Source organism: Ambystoma mexicanum, chromosome 12 (genome assembly GCF_040938575.1).
Source record: "Ambystoma mexicanum isolate Mex_15411 chromosome 12, UKY_AmexF1_1, whole genome shotgun sequence".
Classification (NCBI taxonomy): domain Eukaryota; kingdom Metazoa; phylum Chordata; class Amphibia; order Caudata; family Ambystomatidae; genus Ambystoma; species Ambystoma mexicanum.
Window position 1 is genome coordinate 1,192,555,431 of NC_090936.1, and position 25,196 is coordinate 1,192,580,626.

The following is a 25,196-nucleotide window of genomic DNA, read 5'->3' on the forward strand; positions in this document are numbered from 1 at the left end:
ACTATTGGACCTAAGGTTTAAGGAGAATACATTCTTTGAACAGGGGGGTCTTGAGCTCCTTCCAAAAATAGGGAAGCAAGGGATCTCTTTGTTAGTTCTGGGAATATGAACTCTGGATTGTGAAGTCATTCCAGAGTTGCACTCTCTGTAAAATGGGTCCATTTTGGAAATGTCAGTGGCTACTCTGTCGGAGGATGTCAATTATTATTTGGAAGCATCCCCCAAAAGGTTGCAGTGCTCTTCAGTGCATTACAATCTCAATGTTCCTTCCAGGAGGTTAAATCACACTTCTTTAGGCAATTTGCAAAGCAATATCCCTCAGGATGTGAAATAGAAACAAAACTGGGCTAAGCAGGTGTTTCGCGCATAGTTGGAAAACCTCTTAAAAAACCTCTACATCGTGTTTGCATACAGTAGGTAGAAGCGAGGGAGTCGAGTGACGAGAGAATCAATAAACGTACCTGAGCCTCATGCTTTCAGCTTGCAGAAAGCCAGTTTATCCTACAGTGCCAAGTTTAATAGAAATAGTGGAAAGACTCTGGCCCTCATTACGACCCTGGCGGAGATCGTGGTGCAATATGCACCATGGAGCACGGCGGAAAGCTGCCGATACCGCCATGGGGGTTGGCGGATTTACCGCCCCATTCCGACCTTGGCGGGGCGGTAAATCCCCATTCCCCATTTTACCCTTCCCCATTCCCATTTTTGCCCCATAGGGTATAATGGGAGTGGGGAAGGCGTTAATTACGCCACCGTAAAATACGGTGGCGTAATTAACAACAAGGTCCCGTAGCGCCATGGATTTCTCCGCCCGGAAAAACCAGGCGGAAACCGCTCCATGGCGCTACAGGAACTCGTAGTAGGGCGGAAGGGTCCGCCGCAAATACCGCTGGCGTAAACCCACTCCGCCAGGGTCGTAATGAGGGCCTCTGTATTTATTTGGTCTGCACAAACAAGGTGCGCATTTCTCAAACATGATATGCCCTTAGAGCTCTTATATTAAAAAAATAGCATTTTTCTGGTGAAATAATTACGAATATAATTGCGTTGACCTGTTCTTTGTTGGAACGGTGGTCCATCACATTTTTATAAACCATAAAGCATGACACCTGTGAACATCACCTAAGCGTCGTTGTTGCTATGCAGGTGGAAGCTCATGAGTCTCGGTAGTTATGCAAGTTTGAAATGTCAAGTTCTGATCACAGGTTTTGGGGTTCCCACTCTCATGTTGAGGTGTTTTCATGAGACATTGATCAAGACTCTCAGGTGAGGTTTCTTTCAGCTAAGGACCGCCTTCTCGCAGGTTTTGTGTGAAGGGTGTGTTTTCTCTAGCTGCCTTATTTTTAATTTAATGTATATCATTGTTTTTTTTATAGCACACCTAATACCGTACAGGAGCTCGGCTTGCGTGGTCTTGCTTCCAAGACCAGCGCGTTGCCCCTGTGCTATCCTCCCTTCACAGAGCACAGTGCTCTTGCTGGACCTGTGAATCGTTAAGACTGCAACAATTTCTACGAACATGTCTTTCTTCTTTTCATCTGAATCAGGATATTGTGCTGCCTGTTTTTTTTGTTTTAAAGGATCCTTTCAACTGGACCTACTCTGGATACTCTACAAGACATAAGAGTTTATTTTTTCAGGAAGGTAGGTGTTCGTACGTGTGAAAAGTCTCGTAGTGGCCTTTGCGGCTGCAAAGAAGGGTCTTAAACAGCGTAGCTCTGCAATGATGTGTTGTTGTGGTCACCTGGTGATTGGCACAGATTTTACCCAATAGCCGGCTTTCCTTGCTCCCTAGATTCCTCGTTGATCTTCTCCGGGGATGGAGGCATCTTGGGCTGAGATGCAGAGGCTTCTGCTGCAGGAGGCCTGCACAGCAGCTGCTTGGGCATCTTCAGAAGGCATGCACTGCACAGCAGCTGCTTGGGAATCTTCAGAAGGCCTGCACAGCAGCTGCTTGGGCATCTTCAGAAGGCCTGCACAACAGCTGCTTGGGCATCTTCAGACGGCATGCACAGCAGCTGCTTGGGCATCTTCAGAAGGCATGCACAGCAGCTGCTTGGGTGTCTTCAAAAGGCCTCCACAGCAGCTGCTTGGGCATCTTCAGGAGGCATGCACAGCAGCTGCTTGGGCATCTTCAGAAGGCATGCACAGCAGCTGCTTGGGCATCTTCAGAAGGCATGCACAGCAGCTGCTTGGGTGTCTTCAAAAGGCCTCCACAGCAGCTGCTTGGGCATCTTCAGGAGGCATGCACAGCAGCTGCTTGGGCATCTTCAGAAGGCATGCACAGCAGCTGCTTGGGCATCTTCAAAAGGCCTCCACAGCAGCTGCTTGGGCGTCTTCCAAAGACCTCCACAGCAGCTGCTTGGGCATCTTCAGAAGATTTACTTCCATATGCAAACTGCAGATTGGGACAGTTCCTAAATTGTGTGCGGGATCAGCTTGCTTTTATGAAACACATCCATCAGTGTTACATTTCAATGGCCGCATCACAGGTTTTTTTCTGTTGATGTTCTGGAAGCCTGTTATTAATGATTTACAATCCCAACACAAACTAAGGGCAATGATCACAAGGGGGGATGGAATGGTAATGACACACATACTCACTGGTGACATCAATTACACAGGGCCCGATTCAAGAACTTTTTTGCGAGAGGGTTATCCTGCTATATATTTTATTTATTTGAACAGTGGTAAGTGCAAGACGTTGATGCCCTTCTCCACCCAAAACACCTACTCCTGGGCACTCTTTGAACTTGCTTTAATCAAGCCTAACCATCAGGCTTTGTCTTCAACGTCTCTGCCAGTGTGTGCTCAAAGCAGCCTTTTTAGAGTTAGGACCCGATTCCCAGAATTCTCTGCATGGTTCAAAGTGACTTTGCACTGCCAACACAAACCCTGATTCATGGAACTGTGCAAAGGTTTTTTTTTGCAGTGCAAAGTCTGTGCAAAGCCATTTTGTACTGCTAAAATGACCTTGCACTGACTTTGCACTGACTTTGCACTGCAAAAATACACTCTGCACAGTTCAATGAATCAGGGTTTGTGTCGGCAGTGCAAAGTCACTTTTCAGCCCTACAAAGTCGCTTTGAACCGTGCAAAACATTCCACGAATCAGGCCCACAGAGTCTCCATTTTCTGCCATCTTTCTTAACTCTTTATCTTCCGTTGTGTGTGGTCTGCCTCCAGCCTCTGCAAAGAGTTGTTGCTTTAGTAGATTGCACTGATAGTGTGAGAGGCTCAGAGCGTCTGTATAAGGTGTGCATGGAAACGTGAACCGGGTGATCCACTCTCAAAGTAAGGACAGTGATGAGGAAGAGTTGGACATTACCAGTAAGTACTGGAGACATTATACTGGCACTGGCTGTCTCTGGCATACATACACAAATCTAGCAGATCCCGTGTCATGTATGTATGCCTGTTTCTACTTTAAACTGCACGAACAATCAACTGCGCTGCCATCTAGTGTTGAAAGGGTATGCTTGCAACCAGTTGCCACAGACATCCTCCGCTTTTTTTATACGGCTAGATGGATGGATTTCATTAGCACTAAAAACATTCAATCCATTAGCCATCCCTGAATAGAAACAATTCATGGAAGAAATGAAGCCTTATTGTCAGAGGGAGAGGTCCTTATCACACGATAATGACCCACAGCCAGGCTTCTGCCCCAGGCTATATTATGGGTAAGAGTCATTCGCCCAAGTAATAACTACCCTTCCCCAGGACTATACAGTGAGATCATGGCGTTCGTCAACTAAAAGGAAATAGTTTTTATTCTGCACACAATAGTGACTTGTATTGTTAATTTAAGGAACATTGAACAAGTCGTTCCCTTTTCACATTGTGTGCTTCTTTGATGTTTGTTAGTTTGGGGACTTGAACTGCTCGTGCTCTTCTCTGCTCTTACACAGCTGCAGACAGGTGAGTGTGTGCTGCTGCCATGCTGCTGCCATGCTGCTGCTCAAGTCAGAATCTTTGGAATGAGGTTTACACTAGAGATAATGCCCTGACTGAATCCACGTGTCAGTTAAGCTTTCGAAACCCGGTCACATGACCACCGCAATGGCTATGAGCCCTGAAGACCAAGTTTAAGCCTGAGCACAGGTTTATAAGTTGGGTGCCCCTAGGCTGTGGTCTACAAAGCTATATAACCCCCTTGAACTTTCATAAGAAAGAACAAAGAGTCAAACATCCTTAAATGTTGGATGCACACAGTGCCATTATATGTTGATATGATCATGACAGGCAGGCTAGCATTCGCTACTTCCTGGGGCTAATGTCCACTCTGATTGACATGTGCATACAGCAGCTTGTTGATAGTGTGTAAATCTGCCTGGGCCGTTGTGCGGATTTGGCTGGGGCCATGTGTGCATAGTCCTGTTGCTAGTTTACAAATCGACTTCGGTGTTTGCGGGGAGATGGCTGGGGGTATGCTCCATGCTGCAGTTAGGCTTAGAATCTGACATCACACACAATCTGTGGGCTATACTATTCCAGTTTGTATAGTCTGCAGATTGTCCAATGAGAATGCTTTATCAACATTCCAAGGGTTATCATTGGGCCACAATGGTGTTGAGCAAGGACTGTACCATGCAGTAAGGTCCCAATGCCTCGAGCGAAGTGAGGGCATTGTGGAAAGGCCGCAGGCTGCCACCACATGGTTACAGCCTACCCTCAAGGCCACAATGGTAACATGCAACCAAAAAGGGGGCTAAAAAAGTGAGGGGACATATAAAAAAGAAAAGGAACAAGTGCAGTGGTGAGCATGAGCCGCTCACTTGGCTCAGTGTCAGCAGTGTGGCTGGGCAGTGAAGGTGGATTGGCAAAGGGGAGCAGGTGAGCACGGGGGGATAAGCAATGGGGAGGCGAGATGGGCAACAGAGCAGGAGAATGGGGCTAGACTGGATTGCAAGTTGGGCGGGGGAAATGACCATGCAAAGGGGGACAGGTGATGGGTGAAAGGTAAGAGCCTTGTGTAACGGTGGCTGCAAAGGGTCAACTGGGGCTTAACATTTTCTCAGGCACTACTGAAAAAGTGGCCCACAGTTGCAAATGGCAATTTGGTCCTTTTGTGACAGACTGAGTAGTACCCAAGGGGGAGGTTTTTGATAAATGTGATGCAAATTGTGCATTTTAAATGGACGCCTGGTAAAAGCAGGCGTACTTAGCGGGTCCCGCGAGCAGACGTGTAATGGCACCTTTACCAGCGCCATTAACCCCTTACCGCCAAGATCGTAATGACCATGCAGTAAGGTCCTAATGGCTCGAGCCACTAACCCGCTAAGGACGCCTGGCAAAACCAGGCGTCCTTAGCGGGTCCCGCGAGCAGACTCGTAATGGGGCGATAAGGGGTTGACGTTTCTGGCACCTTTACCAGCGCCATTAACCCATTACCGCCAAGGTCGTAGTGACCATGCAGTAAGGTCCTAATGGCTCGAGCCACTAACCCGCTAAGGACGCCTGGTAAAACCAGGCGTCCTTAGCGGGTCCCGCGAGCAGACTTGTAATGGGGCCGTAAGGGGTTGACGTTTCCGGCAGCTTTACCAGCGCCATTAACCCCTTACAGCCAAGGTCGTAATGACCATGCAGTAAGGTCCTAATGGCTCGAGCCACTAAGCCACTAACCCGCTAAGGACACTGGTAAAACCAGGCGGGTCCCGCGAGTAGACCAGGATGCTAACACGGGCTCGTTGATAGCATCCTCCCCATTCCCATTGAGCCCTATGGAATTACCGGGCCCTCCAAGGTCGGAATGGCCCGTTAATTCCTCATTCAAGGAACCCGGACCCGGTACCTGGTATGGTGGTAGCAATGCCGCTAATAGCGGCATGGTTACCTCCATACTCGGAATGGCCCCCTATGTATTCAGCAACACTGATCAAATCTACTAGCTGCATGATCAAGTAACTTATCTAATTGTCCCACGTGTGCCAATAAAGATGCCTGTTACAGTGTCCGTCCTGTTCCTCACCAACACCAATGCCCTTTGCATACTGCACTCTGCAACACTGAAATAACTACACGGGAGACCAGAAGTAGAAAGGTTTAGCATGTATTGAAAGCAGGAACCAAGCGCCTGGGCAGACTGCTCTGCCACCTCAGGCCAGTTGCATCCTTATATACAGACAAGGCGGCTACTCCAGTCCTCGTCACTCATGTTACAGTGTTGCCTTTGGGCTGCATCCGGGCCCATGTAAAGCATGTCGGGGCAAGAGGGGGACATGTGATAAAAGTGTCCAGGTTCTTAGAATAATGCTTTCCTGCAAACGGGGCAGTTTAGCCTTGAGGGTCTGGTTACAGCTTGTAGTCACAAACAGCGTGTACTTCTCGAGGAGATGATTTCCCTCTGCCTGAGGCGTGTCCGTCAGGCACGCCACAGCCATCGTGGTCTTGCTGGCGCCAGCCCACCCTCTCCTTGCACAGAGCCTCAAGAGAAGTACGTAAGCACATAGTTAGATCTCGTAACAATTCCCACTTTGACCAAAAGAAACGGGCTCACACTAGTATTTTGCATTTTTGGTTCGGGCCTTGCCCAATTGTCCTATAGGACAGTCCAGAACCGTGGCGGCAGTGTCCCAGGTGTATAAAGGCTGCATTCCTCTCACGTCTTAATTATTCTAAGGCCGTTTAACCGCATTAGCGCCCTTTACATGTCTCTTACAAACATGTGCCCAAAGTGGAAGAAACTTCTTAGAAACTCAACTGCGAGAGGCAGCACAAACCAATTTGACTCCAGCGTACTGCACGGATACGCCGCCCTCCAGGGAGAATGCCCGCATTTTGGGCTTCCTGGAAGCTTTTACAGAAATGGATTGCAATATTTTTTTAGACAGCGAATTGCACTTTAGATGTTTACATTTCCATTCAAAAGGTTATCCTCGCTTTGGGAAAGAAACATAAAAGCTGTGGGTTGGAACACAACTTTAAAATAAATAAAAAAATCAATCTTTCTGTCTTATTTTAGGTTTTTTACACTTTTAGTGTTTTTTTTTTTACATTATTCACTGTGCAACATGAGAATCATATTGGCTACAGTGGTGGATTGAAGTCTTATACTAATAATGCATTATTTTCTATAGCTATCTATTCCATCGGAAAGGTACAGCAAAAAGCTGAACAAGACACATATATTACTTCATTTATAGTGCTTGGTATGTTTCTTTTTCCTAGTTCTGTAAACAAAAGGTGTCCCTTTTCTGGTACCCATTTTGTGGATCTTGGAAGGAAGCAGGGTTTAATCCGCTGTGCTGGGATTCGAACCCGTGACCTGCCGGCTGCGGTATGATCAGAGCAAGGAGCTCTGTAGAAGCCCACTTTTCAGCCTGGCTGCGTCCTTGTAGGTTGCGACGCTGCTCAAGTGCTGATAGGCTGAAGACTCGTCACCCTGCGCGGCTGCTAGGTTCCTTAGCGCCTGTACAAACTATTTACAAATGGTATTTGCAATACTGACTCCAGGGACAACCTGTAAAGTCACTGATAAGTTATCAAAATTTTGTCCTGAAGCAGAAAAAAATGCAGCACATTATTTTATCACCAATGTTGCTGTTTAGATCGTTCAAAATGGAGCAAATAGAATTAGCCCCAATCTGTATTATCTAAAAAACATTTCACTGGGGCAAAAATGAAATAGACCCTTGTATTTACCACTAGTGTAGAAGCCCTTGTACACGGGCCAAAGGGCATGTTTACATTAACACAGAAGGACCACCATACATCCTAAGGAAACAGCTCTCTCTAGCTGTGACAACAGGCGAAGCAATGCGAATTGGCATTGTCTCTATACATCCTATGGCAACAGCTCCCTCTAGCGGTGACAACAGGCGAAGCAATGCGAATTGGCATTGTCTCTATGTAGCCTAAGGCAACAGCTCCCTCTAGCGGTGACAAGGGGCGAAGCTACTGCATCGGAAAAACATACAGCGTCACACTTGCATCTGGCCTTTTATTTTATTGTTAGATTATATATTTGAAAACAAAAGTAGTAAACGCATTTCTGCACATGTCAAGCAGCAGACATAGTACACAAAACGTCTGATTCATGTTTGCGATAGTTTAAGGCTTTTAAAATAATACAGATTATATGCAGCAATATAGTTGACTGCACAAATGCAGTGGAAGCTAAACTGGCTATGTAGCTGAACCTAACAGGCCACCATAGCTGTGTGCTCGGTATGCAGTTGGCAATATAGTTAGCTGTGTAGTGAAAGCTAAACACGAGGATTCAGTCAAGATCCTTGCTAATTATGCTACCACAATTAGTCAATCAAGTGTTTTGCTAGAATTTCAGGCATAAAACGGGCAAATCTCACTATATGTTGTGAACTCAGCAGGATAATGAGCTGTACAGAGGTAGAATAAGCTACATGCAAAGATTCTGTCTAGATATTTGCTAGTTGTGCAGTCATACTCAATTGCCCTCATTACCAGTTGGCCAGTGAGGAATTAACGTGCCGGTATTAACGTTTACCAGCATGTATTCGCACCAGCCAACAACAAGTTGGCCGGTGAGGTGCCTGATCTCCCTCCAGCTAGGAGCTGGAGATAAGTCAGGGACCATACCGGAAAAAATCAACAGTATTACTGCCACCGTTATTGCCGGTGCCGGTAATACCGGCAATTCCCCACATGACGTCCAATGGTATTCCAAGGAATGGGGATTTACAACAGTTTACAAACATTGGCGGCACTCATAATCCCGCAGTGATACTGCCGAGATGAGTGCCAGTAACAGTATTAACATTTGCCGGTATCCTGGGTGATTTACCACTAGGATACCGGCAAAGTTTGTTTATTTTGTTTGTTTATTTATTTGTATAGCGCTCCTGACCCAGCGGTATATGGGCACTTAAACATCAAGTTACAGGCAAAGGTAGGGAACATTTGTCATGAGTGATTCAGGTTTTTGCTACAATTGCAGACAAAAAAGAGTCAATCTAGCTATGTGTTGTGCAGTTAACAGTATCATGATTTATGCAAATGGAAATAGTTGTTAAGTATAACACAATGCTTCAATATACAATAGTTCTCTGTGTGCAGACACAGATCTCATGAGCTAGCGCATGGCTGTGGTATGCATGTAAATGCAAACAGTAGCATCCATATGGCTCTGTTCTAGGTATATAGGCAAACACAGTTGGGCTGGCCAGAATATGTGCCAGAAATATGGGCTGCGGTGCAATTGACTATGCAGATGTTGGGCTAACATAATGAGTCAATCTAGCGGTGTTCTAATGTGTTCAGGCATAGATATCGGGATCCATGCAGTATTATTATGCACCTGCGCGTTCGCAATGTCACTGAGAGTAGTAAGATCGCTGTTTTGTTCTCCCTTGTACCCCTCCTTTGCCTCGTTGCGCTCTGAAACACTTGTGCACGAGCGCAATACAAATAAAATATCAATTCAATTAAATGGCACAGTTGCACACAGACAGTAGAGTCAAACAAGCTACGTGCAACGAGTGGAAGGGTGTCTAAAGTGTAATGATCCTTACCTGTATGTAGAGTTTTCTCTGCCCAAACCCCTGGTGGCGCCAGGGACAAGGCCGGGGCACCTATCAACAATGTAGCGTAAAGTACCACTGACAGACACGGGGTGCATGAACATTCTATTTTGTGTCCCCATCCCACTACTCTGTTCCTCCTTGGCTTGGTAGATTTGCTGCTCCATTCCTCTGAGATGGGATGTGACCTAGCAGTTCGGGCTGGACTGCCACTTTTGGGGTAGGACCAATCCTGATTTGCGTATGGTTTTTCCCCTTCTGTAATGGCTTGGCAGGCTGAAAAACTATGGTCTGGAGGTTTCCCAGAGCTATGCCTGTGGTTATGATTAATTGAAAACCTTCCAGCCATCCGCTTTTTGGTTTACCCCATTCCTCTGAGGACCATTACTGCCTGGACCTCACTCTACTGGCATCAGGCTTTCCGGTTCATCTATAAAGAAAGAAGTTACCCTGACATCTGAGCCCCCCCCCCTTGTTTCATCTTGTAGGAGATCTTCTTGAATCCCATATGTCTACCCTGCTTCCTGGCCCACTTCCTTCAGGCATTTGATGCTGATTTGGTTTTGGGATCTGATTTCCTGAGGCGCGTGCCTGCATATTTATCTATTTTGAAGACTGTATGCATTTCTTTCTTCAAGGGTGCTCCTAAATCAGGCTTTCAAAGGGAATTTTCAAGGCTGTTCATTTTCGTGTGGACTGATATGCAGCTCACGGTTTCCCCAAGATGGCTGCCCCATGGCCAAGGCTGAAGACTTCACTCTATCTTATGCTCCGTTTCAGCTCCCAGGGATATAGTCCCAGTAAATATCCTTTAGCTCCAACGGATATAGTGCCCAGCACACATTTCTCAGCACTCAGGAATATAGTGCCGATCTCAATTCCTTTAGTTGTCAGGCATATAGTGCCCAGTTGACTTGTCCCATCTCCCAGGAATATAGTGCATATCTCTCTTGTCTCAACTGCCAGGGAATTGGGGTCAACTCACTTGTCCCAGAGCTCGGAAATGTAATGGCAAGATCACTAGTCCCAGCTCTTAGGGATATTGCACTCGACTCACTTGACACAGGGCTATAGTTCCCAGCTCACCTCATTTACTTCCCAGGGATTTCCCACCCAGCACATTTGGCTCAGCTCCCACAGATATAGTTCCAAGTTCACTTGTCTCACCTCTTACGGATATGGTGCCCAGTTCACTTGTCTCAGCTCCCAGGAATAAAGTGCCCAGATAATGTCTCTAAACTACCAGGCATATAGTGCTCATCTCACTTCCTTTAATTCTCAGGGATATAGTTCCCAGCTCACTTGCTGCAGCTCCAAGGAATATATTATCCATCCCGCTTGTATCAACTCACAGGACTATAGTGCCAAGCTGAGTTCTGTAAGCTTCCAGAGATAAATACTGCCCAGCTCACTTATCTCAGGTACAGTAGATATAGTGCCTAGCTCATTTGTTTTAGATCTCAGGGATATAGTACCCAGCCAACACCCCTTAGCTCCCATAATACTCAGCCAACTTAATTTAGTTCCTAGAAATACTGTGCCTAGCGCACCTGTCTCAGCACCCAATATCCAATGCCCACCTCACTTCTCTCAGCTCCCAGGGATATAGTACCCAGCTCACTTCCTTTAGCTCACAGGTATATAGTTCCTAGCTCACTTGTCTCGGTGCCTTGGGATATAGTGCCCACTTCACTTCCTTTTTCTCCCAGGGATATAGTGCCCAGCCCACCTGTCCCAGTATCCAATGCTTTAGGGCCCACCTCACTTACTTTAGCTCCAGGGATATAGTGCCCAGCTCATTTCCTTTAGCTCCCAGGGATATAGTGCCTATCTCACTTCCCTTAGTTCCCAGTGATATAGTGCCCTCCTCACTTGCTTTAGCTTCCAGGTATATATTTCCCCACTCTTGTCTCGGCTCCCAGGGGTATAGTGCCCAGCTCACTTCCTTTAGCTCCCAGGGATAAAGCGCCCAGCTCACTTGTTTCAGCTTCTAGGGATATAGTGCCCAGCTCACTTCCTTTAGCTCCCAGGGACATAGTGCCCAGATCACTTGTCTCGGCTCCCAGGGATATAGTGCCCAGCTCACTTCCTTTAGCTCTCAGGGATATAGTGCCCAGCTCACTTCCTTTAGCTCCCAAGGATATAGTGCCTATCTCACTTCCCTTAGTTCACAGTGATATAGTGCCCAGCTCACTTCCTTTAGCTCCCAGGGATATAGTTCCCAGCTCAGTTGTTTCAGCTCCTAGGGATATAGTGCCCAACTCACTTCCTTTAGCTCCCAGGATATAGTGCCCAGCTCACTTGTTTCAGATCCCAGGGATATATTGCCCAGCTCACATATCTCAGCTCCCAGGGAAATAATGCCCAGATCACTTCCTTTAGCTCCCAGGGACATAGGGCCCACTTCACTTCCTTTTGCTCCCAGGGATATAGTGTCCATCCCACCTGTCCCAGTACCCAATGCTTTAGTGCCCATCTTACTTACTTTAGCTCACAGGGATATAGTGCACATCTCACTTGTCTCAGCTCACAGGGATATAGTTCCCAGCTCACTTCCTTTAGCTCCCAGGGATGTAGTGCCCATCTCACTTCCTTTAATTCCCAGTGATATAATGCCCTCCTCACTTCCTTTAGCTTCCAGGTATATATTTATCCCGCTCACTTGTCTCGGCTCTCTGGGGTATAGTGCCACACTCACCTCCTTTAGCTTCCAGGGATATAGTTTCCAGCCCACCTCTCCCAGTATCCAATGATTTAGTGCCCACCACACTTCCTTTAGCTCCAAAGGATATAGTGCCCATCTCACGTGTCTCAGTTCCCAGGAATATAGTGCCCAGCTCACTTCATTTAGCTCCCAAGGATATAGTTCCCAGGTCACTTGTTCCAGCTCCCAGGGATATAGTGCCCAGCTCACTTCCTTTAGCTCCCAGGGACATAGTGCCCAGATCACTTGTCTCGGCTCCCAGCAATATAGTGCCCAACTCACTAACTTTAGCTCCAAGGGACATAGTGCCCAGCTCACTTGTTTCAGCTCCCAGGGATATAGTGCCCAGCTCACTTCCTTTAGCGCCCAGGGATATAGTGTCCAGGCCACCTGTCCCAGTACGCATTGATTTAGTGCCCATCTCACTTCCTTTCGCTCCCAAGGATATAGCGCCCATATCACTTGTCTGAGCTCCCAGGGATATAGTGCTAAGTTCACTTCCTTTAGCTTCCAGGGATATAGTGCCCAGCTCACTTCCTTTAGCTGCCTGGGATATACTGCCCAGCTCATTTGTCTCAACTCCCAGTGATATACTGCCCAGCTCAGTTCCTTTAGCTTCCAGGGATATAGTGTCCACCACACTTCCTTTAGCTCACAGGGACATAGTGTCCAGCGCACTTGTCTCATCTTCCAGGGATATAGTGCCAAGCTCACATCCTTGAGCTCACAAGAACATAGTGCCCAGCTCACTTGTTTAAGCTCCCAGGGATATAGTGCCCAGCTAACTTATCTCAGCTCCCAGGGAAATAATGCCCGGCTCACTTCCTTTAGCTCCCAGGGACATAGGGCCCAGGTCACTTCCATTAGCTCCCAGGTATAGAGTTCCCAGCTCAATTGTCTCAGCTCCTTGGGATATAGGGCCCACTTCACTTGCCTTTGCTCCCAGGGATATAGTGTCCAGCCCACCTGTCCCAGTACCCAATGCTTTAGTGCCCATCTTACTTACTTTAGCTCACAGGGATATAGTGCACATCTCACTTGTCTCAGCTCACAGGGATATAGTTCCCAGCTCACTTCCTTTAGCTCCCAGGGATATAGTGCCCATCTCACTTCCTTTAGTTCCCAGTGATATAATGCCCTCCTCACTTCCTTTAGCTTCCAGGTATATATTTTTCCCGCTCACTTGTCTCGGCTCTCTGGGGTATAGTGCCACACTCACCTCCTTTAGCTTCCAGGGATATAGTTTCCAGCCCACCTCTCCCAGTATCCAATGATTTAGTGCCCACCACACTTCCTTTAGCTCCAAAGGATATAGTGCACATCTCACGTGTCTCAGATCCCAGGGATATAGTGCCCAGCTCACTTCATTTAGCTCCCAGGGATATAGTGCCCAGGTCACTTGTTTCAGCTTCCAGGGATATAGTGCCCAGCTCACTTCCTTTAGCGCCCAGGGATATAGTGTCCAGGCCACCTGTCCCAGTACGCATTGATTTAGTGCCCATCTCACTTCCTTTCGCTCCCAAGGATATAGTGCCCATCTCACTTGTCTGAGCTCCCAGGGCTATAGTGCTAAATTCACTTCCTTTAGCTTCCAGGGATATAGTGCCCAACTCACTTCCTTTAGCGGCCTGGGATATACTGCCCAGCTCATTTGTCTCAACTCCCAGTGATATACTGCCCAGCTCACTTCCTTTAGCTTCCAGGGATATAGTGTCCACCACACTTCCTTTAGCTCACAGGGACATAGTGTCCAGCGCACTTGTCTCATCTTCCAGGGATATAGTGCCCAGCTCACATCCTTGAGCTCACAAGAACATAGTGCCCAGCTCACTTGTTTAAGCTCCCAGGGATATAGTGCCCAGCTAACTTATCTCAGCTCCCAGGGAAATAATGCCCAGCTCACTTCCTTTAGCTCCCAGGGACATAGGGCCCAGGTCACTTCCTTTAGCTCCCAGGTACATAGTTCCCAGCTCAATTGTCTCAGCTCCTTGGGATATAGGGCCCACTTCACTTGCCTTTGCTCCCAGGGATATAGTGTCCAGCCCACCTGTCCCAGTACCCAATGCTTTAGTGCCCATATCACTTAGTTTAGCTCACAGGGATATAGTGCACATCTCACTTGTCTCAGCTCACAGGGATATAGTTCCCAGCTCACTTCCTTTAGCTCCCAGGGATATAGGGCCCACTTCACTTCCTTTTGCTCCCAGGGATATAGTGTCCAGCCCACCTGTCCCAGTACCCAATGCTTTAGTGCCCATCTTACTTACTTTAGCTCACAGGGATATAGTGCACATCTCACTTGTCTCGGCTCACAGGGATATAGTGCCCAGCTCACTTCCTTTAGCTCCCAGGGATATAGTGCCCATCTCACCTCCTTTAGTTCCCAGTGATATAATACCTTCCTCACTTCCTACAGCTTCCAGGTATATATTTCCCCGCTCACTTGTCTCGGCTCTCTGGGGTATAGTGCCACACTCACCTCCTTTAGGCTTCCAGGGATATAGTTTCCAGCCCACCTCTCCCAGTACCCAATGATTTAGTGCCCATCTCACTTCCTTTCGCTCCCAAGTATATAGTGCCCATCTCACTTGTCTGAGCTCCCAGGGATATAGTGCTAAATTCACTTCCTTTAGCTCCCAGGGATATAGTGCCCAGCTCACTTCCTTTAGCTGCCTGGGATATACTGCCCAGCTCATTTGTCAACTCCCAGTGATATACTGCCCAGCTCACTTCCTTTAGCTTCCAGGGATATAGTGTCCACCACACTTCCTTTAGCTCACAGGGACATAGTGTCCAGCGCACTTGTCTCATCTTCCAGGGATTTTGTTCCCAGCTCACTTCCTTGAGCTCACAAGGACATAGTGTCCAGTGCACTTGTCTCAGCTCCCAGGGCTATAGTGCCCAGATCACTTCCTTTAGCTCACAGGGACATAGTGTACAGTGCACTTGTCTCAGCTCCCAGGGCTATAGTGCCCAGATCACTTCTTTTAGCTCGCAGGGATATAGTGTCCAGCTCACTTGTCTCATCTTCCATGGATATAGTGCCCAGCTCACCTCCTCTAGCTCACAGGGATATAGTGCCGAGCGCACTTTTCTCAGCTCCCAGGGATATGGTGCCCATCTCACTTCCTTTAGCTCCCGGGATATAGTGCCCAGCTCTTTCAGGGTTTCCGTGCCTCAGTTGCTCCTCCACTCTGCCCCCACCTCTCCATCTGCTCTGGGTAATTTGCAACTTTCTTTGATGGGCGTGAGCCTTTTTGTACACTTGGTTGGTGTTTTATCTCCATGTTCATCATTGGTAGAGCTTCTCCTCTTTTCTGTCATCCCCTTTGGTCGTTTTGCAAGCTCCTTGGCATTGGTGGATTCACCTACTTGCATTTGGTTTTCATCCATGCAACCGGTGGAAGTCCCACCTTCAGGCCACGACTGTGCGCTGGCCCTTCACTGGCTCTCGGCACCTCCCTCAGTCTTGGGAAGCTCCAGTACTAGGGTCTTACTCCTCTGCACGGTGCTCTCTCGCATCATGACTCACATCCTTGAGCTGATCATAGAGTCCTGAGGATCCAGTGGTACTCTCTGCCAATGCCCGGGTGCCTCCAGTATGTTCGTCTAGATCCCAGCTCTGCAGCAGTGCTGGGGGCAGGTCTCTGGCGCTGTGTGTCTCACACCAATGCTGTCTCCTTTGAATGGCATTAAGGTTTGCGGCCACTGGTCTTGAAGGGTCTCAGGGAAGGGTTGGGGTTTATCTTAATATTTGCCTCATACTGGACAAATACTCTGGTACGTGGTGTATGGAATTGGAGGGGAGGTCTGATCGCCAGCGAACAGAAATGATGAACCCACTGAAATGGAAATAGATTTGTGTCCAAACCTTCCATGACTCCCATGTTCTATATGTTGGTGCGGGAGGACTGTGGGATGGAGTGAGGACATTAACTTAGTCACAGCTACTAGGAATCCTGAGGTTCCGAGCCTTTGTTGACCAAACCAAACAAGCACACTGCAGGGGCGTTTTTTATAAAACATGTCAAGAGAGAAAATTGGCAGGGCATTCGGGGAGGATAGGCGGGTCTTCTGGACTGCAAACAATGCCCATGTGAGTAGATCATCCCAATGGTTTGTTTCTTCAGACACTACATGAGGCAAGACGATCTTTAAGGTTGTGTTAAATCAATTCACAAAGACATCTGTTTGGTGTCTATTTATCAAAGGGTGTAAGGTTTGCATTTGTAATAATGTCTTGAGACATCTCGCTCAAGAGTTTAGACATGAAGGCGGACCATTGGTTGGCAAGGATCTCCTTCTGAAACTCCAACTACAGCTAAGAGATTACCAGGTGCTTGAGATGTTGATGCAGCACATCACTGCTCAGAAGGAAAGCCTCTGGGTAGCGGGTGGCACAACCTCCAACTGCACCTAAGAGAGTACCAGATTAGTTTAGTTTATTCATTTATAAAGCGCACCAAACCCTCAGGTATCTAGGAGCTTGGTTATAGGAGTGAAAACATCCTTAATAACAGACATTAAAGGCATTATATGTAAGTACAAAGGTGATGTATACAGCATGCACAAAAAAGATGCAGTTACATATACAAATATAAAGGCAAGATACACACCAGTGTGACAAGCATCAGGTAAATTACAATGTTCCAGAGCAGATCGGTAACATATTGTAAGAGGTCGATTATAGGGCATACGTATGGATATGTCCAGGAGATGTCATAAAGGTGACTGTATATTAATTGACTACTCTTGCGTGAGGAGTCAGTTTTTCATTTTCTTTATGAAAAAGAGGAAGCAAGGTACTTTCCTGAGATGGGTAGGTAGTGAATTCCAGAGTTTTGGGGCTTGTATGGGGAAGTTGCTTCCCCTCGATTTCTGGAGGTTGAACCTGGGGATTCGTTGACAGTTCAGGAGGGATGCTCTAGTGGGGCGGTCAGAAGTGTTGTTACAGATTCTGCACGTCAGGTATTTGGGCGCTAGGTTAGCCAAACATTTATGTGTGAGTCCTAGTACTTTGCTAGTGATTCTACTCTTGATGGACAGCCATTGGACGTTCCGCCTGGTGGCTGAAATGTGGTGCAATCTGGGAATATTGAGGGCTGCTCGGATGGCGTTATTTTGGAGTGTTTGCAATTTAGTTACATTCTTTTTCGAAGTTCCTAGATGTAGGGCATTACAGTAATCAAGTTTTGCGAGAATGAGAGCTCTAGCCAAGGTCAGGCAGTTGGCAGAAGTCAAAAAACGTCTACAAGAGTTTATTAACTTAGACGTGTAGGCAGTGGTCGATGCAGTTGCGTTGACCTGTCTGTTCAATGTAAAGGAGGAGTCCAGATAGAATACCAGGGTTTTAACATCTTTGGAAACCTTTCTGATATTACCTTCAATAGCGGTTAACAAGTGAGAGCAGAGTACCTCATGGTTGACTAAATCGAAGGAGGCTGATAGGTCAAGTAGTAGCAGGATGGATATGGTGCCTTTATTGATTTCTTCATCCATTTGTGTCTTAAGGTCTATTAAAGCCGTTTCACTACTATGTCTAGGCCTGAACCCAGATTGCCGTAGGATGAGTAGGTTATGGTTTTCTAGGTATGACTGAATCTGGATGTATGCGGCTCGATCGAGGATTATGAGCAGAAAGGGTACAGTTGTGATAGGACGCTAGTAGGTAGGTAGGTATGTTTTGGTCAAGGTTAGGTTATTTCAGTATGGGGGAGTACCCAAGCATCATTAAGATTGGTTGGGACAGCTTAGGTCCTGAAGGAGTTGTTTATGAAGGTAGTTATAAATGGGGCTAAGTCTTTGGCTCCTTCGGAATGATGTTAGGTGGGCAGGTGTCTCCTTTGTATCTGGAGGGTTTGAGACTGATGATTAGTTTTTCAACCTCTGACGTTGAGAGTGGGGTAAATTAAAATTGGTCGACAGGTACTGCTATTGGAAGGCTATCTTATGCTAGATGGAAGTTCTGAGGAAATACTCTATTTGTTGGTTTCAATTTTAGTTTGGACCATTGATATTTTAGGGGCATGTTGGATTTTGGTACACCATGATTTGTCTTTGGCACAGGTTTCAGTGGGTGGAGAAGAAGATTGAAGCCCTCTGAGAATGGTAAAGAGCTAGACTTTGCATTATGAATTCTGTTGTTGAATGTCTCCCTTTTGGCTTGGAGAATAGCTGTTTTGTATTTGCAAGAGGATTTTTGGGAAGTGTCTTTGTTAGGAGTACTGGGGAGGTTTTTCCATGACTAGAGCCCGTAATTGTGTACTAAAGCTGGCACTTTAGGTTAAGGCTCTCAATGTTACCTATTAGGCGCATCATAGACATGGTAAAAAGACTGCTCTTTGGAGCTTTCTCTAACCAGGTAGCAAACATTCTGCGACTGGAGGCCATACTGCAGCGTTTGTTAGGAGTATATATATAACTTTTACTGAAAGGGGACCGGTTTGTGAGATTTTTATTTTGCCTAGATCAGGAGTCTGCAACTTGTCACACCCCAGGTGTTTTGCTCTATGGCTCCAGGGATCCTCTCACATTGACTACGCTGGCTAGGGCTGCTGGGAGTTGTGGTTCAAACCATCTCAAAAGCCAAAGGTTGCAGATGTCTGGGCTAGGTGCACTGGACCTCTGCTCGTACATTGGAGTGAATAGATGTTTTTGATTTCATGTTCCATGCAAATATTTTCTTTTCCGGGACTCTTTCTGCTCTTTTATTTCCAAGTAACTTTTCTCCTTAGGCTCAGTCATGTTTGCCCGGAAAACACATGGATCTGCTTTGAGTGGGGGTTACACAGCGTGCGCACCATTAGCTGTAGGTCTCTAAGTACTGGAGAAAGAGGTGCAGACCTGGTTATCTTCCGCCAGATGATATGATAGGTTATTTGTAACGCACTTAATACCCAGAGGTTTCTAAGCGCGGACCCGGGATCGAACCTTTGTTGCTCTGTGTCGTCTTGTTTCCAAGGCGCGCACGTTGCCGCTATGCTACCCTCCTGTGACATTGATGCATAAAGATACCTTAAATAGAAGAATGATGATGAAATAAAGTGGATATATGAAGTATCATTTTTGAGAATGAGTGCTTGTTGTTTTTTTGCGAGTGCTTGGTTACCTAGCAAGTCCAGTCATCCTTTTTTAGATGTATTTATTTATTTATTTTATTTGTTGATAGCCCCCAGGCCCGGAGGTATCACGGCACTATGTGTGCACTTTTCTGAGTCAGAGTGTCCAATACATGGGACAGTCGTTGACTATATGGCAGCAAAGTCTTTTTTAGGTTTGGCTATGAGTGGGTGCTTTAGCTCCCTGTAAGCCAAAATTATTGGGAAATGGGTTCAGATAGCAAGGAGTTGGGATGTGAAGAGGGTCACACAGCTTGTGGGGTGTATGGATTTTTCTCCACCCATTGACCACCCATGACCATGGTAATCCCTATGGCAACCTACTTCTCTCCCTGCCTGCCCAGAACACACCCTCTTGGGTGCTGATTGAGCTAGCTGTAATATGCACTAACATCAAACCTTTTGGTGTTATTGCCCCATTGGCATTTCTGAGAGTTAATGGCTTAATTGCATCTGTAAATGAGCTTCCGGTGTAATAAAAAGATCTCATTCAACTGCACCTTAAGCTGCCTGATTTATAAGCAATATGTGTATCCTTGTGTCTGTTTGTTTCACTGAGTTCCTGTTAAATACAAGCACTGGGAAAGCCAACAGTTTCAGCATGTGTATACGCATTATATCAGCATTTGCCAGGAACTGGCGTCATAGTCCTAGGTACTCACACCATTTGCCATCTGTTGCCATCTTACAGCTAGGTAGTACCAATCTCATGCCTACACAAAAGCCAAAACAGTTGGCTTTGCCAAAACGTGCTTAATTCAGAAGCCGCCCTGACTGCACAGTTGGGTGATTTCTTGGTATCTCGTGGACTCTTCCAGTTATTGTATGTTCTGTATGGCCTACATTTGGCTCTGTGCTGCAAAGCTCTAAAATATCTGCTTTTCTTCCTCAACAGGTTACCCGGTAGCGTGGGAAGTGAGACCGAAGAGACCAGCAATGGACACATTTAAGCACACCCTGTAGGAATTCACATCCGTGGCAGGCCTTCCAGGGCGATTTTACTACGCCGAGGGTCGACCCTTCGGAACATTGTCTTTCAACAAAGACTTGGCTTCGCAACGAGCCAAGATCAGAGAGCACAAGGACTACAAACCCCAGACTTCTGAGCTCCTATCCTATTAACCTTCCAATTGCCTGAACTGCGGACACTTGTGAGACGGCACCCGCTGGCAGGATCTTTACAGCCGGAGTCTCCACAGATGTCGGGCGAAGGATGGATGCCGAGGAAGCACAAGAAGCAGAAGATATTGGGTTTCTTAGTTTTGGACTAGACATGTCTTCTAACTTTAGCATTCTGGAAAGCAGCCTCATGTATGAACTGGTTAATCCCAATGGCAGGTTCTCCGGTCTTGCGTTCGGCCGCCGGAGGAATGCTGCCGCACTCTTTTAATCAAATTTCTTTTACAGAAATCGTCCTCTGGCATGGTGCGGATACGGTCATTTTGATTTGCATTCTAATCTTCCAGCTTGGAGGGCCTCCATATTTCAAGAGCTTGAAGTTGCTTTTCTGATTGGAATGGACACGTATATCTCCATTGTTAATGATTATTGGTGACAAGTCATAGTTGCGCCAACACATCGCTCGTGTCCAGATATAGAGTCGGCCTGACAAGTTTCCCCTCGGGCTCACCAAGTGCAGCGCCTCCTTGGCAGGTAGATACGTGGTGGTCAAAGCAGCTTTGGCATTTTCATTAGTGGGTATTTCGAACCGCTGAGACCCCGAGTTGCTTTTAGCGGGAGATTGATGTTCTCGACGTATTTCAAACACTCTGGATATTTTTTGTTCCCTCAGATACATTTTTAATAAAGCAAATTAGACCTCCACATCCAGTTAAGGGGTTTCCTCGGCATGGAAGGGATTGCGGCGTGGTGATTACACTATCATGATCCTGGGTTACCTAATGTAGACCTTCGAATCCCATGCTAATCACTTTAACTCCCTGCGGCTTGGCTCCCTTATCTGATCAAATTAGATGCTATGAACAACTGACGCTACGCATTGGGAAGGGGGTGAAAATGCAAATTAAAACTTGATTTCCCTTGTTCGCAAGAGAGTGTCCAGATGCACGTCTGCATATATGGAAGCTTCTACTGTACCTTAAAAAATTGCATTTTCCATACACCTTCCACGAGGAAGGTGATCTGTACTATCCCTAAGCCTTCCGTTGCGCAACGTTATTTGTAAAAAGTGGGATTGTTGACAGTAGAGATGGCCAATAACTCTAGTTATTGGCCCGCAGACAAGATTCGGGCCAAGCCACGAGCGAGTGTATGCAAGGTGGGCATGGTCAATAACAGGCCTTACTGACCACCTCCAAGGTCAATAATGCTACGATGGTCACCCAATCTCTCCAGCCCCTTACCCAAGTCAGATACCTGATTTGAGAGAACGCTAGCAGATGGTTCTTACTGGTGGTTACGGACTGCATTCCGAGAAACCTGGTTGGCGGTCCTGCCCTCTACATTTCCATGAATGTGCTAATATGCCTCATAACCAATAAGATCAAAGTGTGTATTTTCCACCCAACGGGAGGAGTTCTGAAGCCTTATTTGTTCAGGAGCATTGGAGGCCGCCCCCACCTGCCACAGTACAATGGTTCTATTGAATGGTCGCCATGTCATTTGTTGATCGCAAGGGGGAGGAAGGCCAGAAGAAAAAAAAACACTTAGAGGTGGTAAGGAGGAGGGGAGGGAGGAAGTACGGGAGAGAAATCAGAATGGATTAGAAATACCAGGAGAACCAGGGGATGGGAAGCGCGGAAGCTGGAGGCGGCCGATCAAATAGGATCCAGAGTAATTTGACCACCTTTGCCGCTCACCACGTCTGATTAACATCAGATATGCTCAAGAAATGTCCTAATTGTGCTCCCAATCTACGCCGCCTGCTTTGTTTACCGTTGTATTGCCAACTCAATGAAAACCATTTCTTTATGATTATTTTGAACGATCATTGACACAGCAAATGAGATATAAATTGGTTTCTGGAATGGATGCGCGCCCCGGAGGGCTTTGGTTTGTCGAAATATGCAAGGCTCATCCCAGCCATTTCATTATCTCAGCTGCATTATTGCACCGCAGAGCGAAAAACCCTAACGACTGCGCGAAATACACTTAAGATGCACATGCGGTCATCGCGCCGCGGATTCATCAAACGGAGCCATGTTTAGAGGGGAGCAATTTTTCCTAGTTACATTTAAATTAGAATAAACTGTTTTGTGGGTCCAACTTGGCATCCGAATAATTTCACAGAGGTCATTATTGGGTGAATAAGTGCTGATGGAGGAACCGCAGAGGCGCAAATGGTTATCCACTGGCGCAGAGCAACATCATGCACAAATGTGTTTTATTTATGTGAGAAGACGGTACAGGCTGCTTCACAACTGCCTAACTAGATGATTGTGTGAATCAAAGCGTCCTCCTTTTAAATGTCTTTCTTTCTGAGGAACATGGCACTGGAAATGCTGTGTCATGAGTGAGTTATGCAGATCAATACGTGCAGCACAATATGGACTTTCAAGTATAGCAACTAGGTTCTCTGCGGTAGGTTCAGGTCGTGGCTTTTCATGAGAAACTCAATAAACATTTTTTTAATGAAATGGAATGACCTGTTTACATTTCAATTTTCTGAAATGCTTTTTATAGATTTTGCTTCCCATCTAAGATTTGTGTTTTTTGTTATTGACCAAAATAAGGACAATAGCAATGTATTCATTAATATTCATGAATTTGCTTGACTATGTCAAAGTACTCCAAAGACAATTTCGCTTCTGTGTCGCACATCTATAATTTACAGAATTGTTAGATTTCGTTTTTTAGTTGGTATAGTTTAAGGAACTTCACAATTCAGTTTTCATAGGCTTATGCCTTAAGTTGCTTTGGTACCGTAAGCATGTTATGGCCGATACAAGTAAATTATACACACACTTCCAAGAAGCGCATGGGAGTTACACAAGGTACGTCTGAGACATATCACATGAAAATACACAAATGCCCAAAAAGATTTCTGCGATGGGGTAGCCTGTACATTCCACCACAGGCTAGCAAACAACATTCCTCGGTATCGCACACATAGGCGAAGACCTCACGGAGTGGATCGATTGTGGTGTGGGGGGTAGTATTCAGGGGTCTCCTTGTAGCTGGTGGATTCTAGAATATAAGATTTGAAGCCCACAGAAGGGTCAGGACACAGCAGTGTGTGCTGTCTACAAACGATGGGCTCGCAGCCATGTCCCCCTCCTCCCCGACTTGCCCACTCTGCATTGGTTGCTGGTCTTTGCGGTGGTCCATTTCAAGGTACTGGCGGTGGGTACATTAGGCAGACTGGGCAATGTTTCTCCACATCCATCAAAAAGACACACAGACATAGTTGGCATCTGGTCGTTTAAAATGAGTGAGGTGTCTGCCGACTTATGTGGCAACCTCAAAATGCCCACGGGGTGAAAGTGAAGGCCTGGTGGCGGCTCGAGGGAGAATCTTCAAATGCCCTCTTCAAGAAGTCTGGACACAACTCCATAACTCGTGAACTCAATGAAAACACTGTCTGTCTTCTGTGTTAGCAACTAAATTGTGGGAGCCCCTCTATCCAGAACGAAAACAGCCACAGCACCTGTTCTCTGGGATGTTCCCTACACAGACGGGCCTACAAGAACACTTTAGCTCAATGTTCCATCTACAGTGGAGAACTGTCCATGTGCATATCAATGTGTTCCAAGCGGCAAAGAGAGTCCAGCAGCGAAATGGCAGTCAGTTCTCCTCTGTGTTCTGTTCAAAAGTTCCTCCATCTTCAACCCCAGACACGTGCTTGAGGCTTTCACAAGTGAACACAAGTCCATTGAACAGGCTACTCAGGGCTTTAAGTGGGATAACAATTCGAGGGGGGGGGGCCCTCATTTGGGGGTGTGGCTTACGGAATGGGCGTGGCCTAAAAAAGTACACAAACCATAGTAAGGTAAGCAAACGAATATGTAAATGCATGTACGCATTTACATATTTGTATGCGTACCTTACTGTGGTTTGTGTACTATGCAAGATATCTTTTATAACCATTGTAATATGTAACATATTTCTATGTTTATAAAAGATCCCTTGAAAAGTACACAAACCATAACAAGGTACGCACACAAATATATACCATTTATATATTTGTATGAGTACCTTACTATGGTTTTTGCACTCCAAGATTGCTTGAAAAGTACACAAAACATGGTAAGGTACGCACAAAAATATATAATTGCTTACATTTATATATTTGTTTGCGTGCCTTGCTATGGTTTGTGTACTCCAAGATGGTTTGAAAAGTACACAAACCATAGTAAGGTGCGCCCACAAATATATAACATTTAAATATTTGCGTGCATACCTTATGGTTTGCTTACTTTTCAAGCCATCTTTTTAAAACATTGTTTATGTTTATAAAAGACGAGTAGTACCACCAGGCGTTGCACGGATCTGTAGCTGACATGCACGTGGGGATCTGCTATAGCCTTGTGTATGTTTTATAGCTGAGGTACCCAGCGTTGCCCGTGTCCTGATCGAGCGGTGTCTCATGTGCCCTGGAGGATGTTGCTCTTGCCCTCATGTCAGCAAGTCTTGCTTCAGTTTGCCATGGCATTTCATGTGCCCTGGAGGATGTTGCTCTTGCCCTCATGTCAGCAAGTCTTGCTTCAGTTTGCCATGGCATTTCATGTGCCCTGGAGGATGTTGCTCTTGCCCTCATTTCAGCAAGTCTTAATTACAATTCTAGTTTTTTCCCCAACATTTTTTAATTGTGCTCTCTTCTTGTGAATGAACTTAAGTAAACTGTATCCTTGCCATTTCCCATATTTGGAGTGCCGGGATAATTTTAAAAAAAAGTTTTTGTTTTTTCCCCCCAAA

At 46.3% G+C, this 25,196-nt stretch overlaps 1 protein-coding gene across 3 annotated transcripts in view; it reads left to right on the forward strand.

Annotated features, from left to right (window-relative positions):
* The window catches only part of TAFA2 (TAFA chemokine like family member 2), a 1,145,470-nt gene extending 1,122,547 nt beyond the window's left edge, over positions 1 to 22,923 (forward strand). For all 3 annotated transcript variants that reach the window (XR_011281920.1, XR_011281919.1, XM_069629850.1), the window contains one exon: positions 20,218 to 22,923. The gene's annotated coding sequence lies outside the window, so the exon portion shown is untranslated. The remainder of the gene's footprint in view (positions 1 to 20,217) is intronic.
* Positions 22,924 to 25,196: the final 2,273 nt, after the last annotated feature.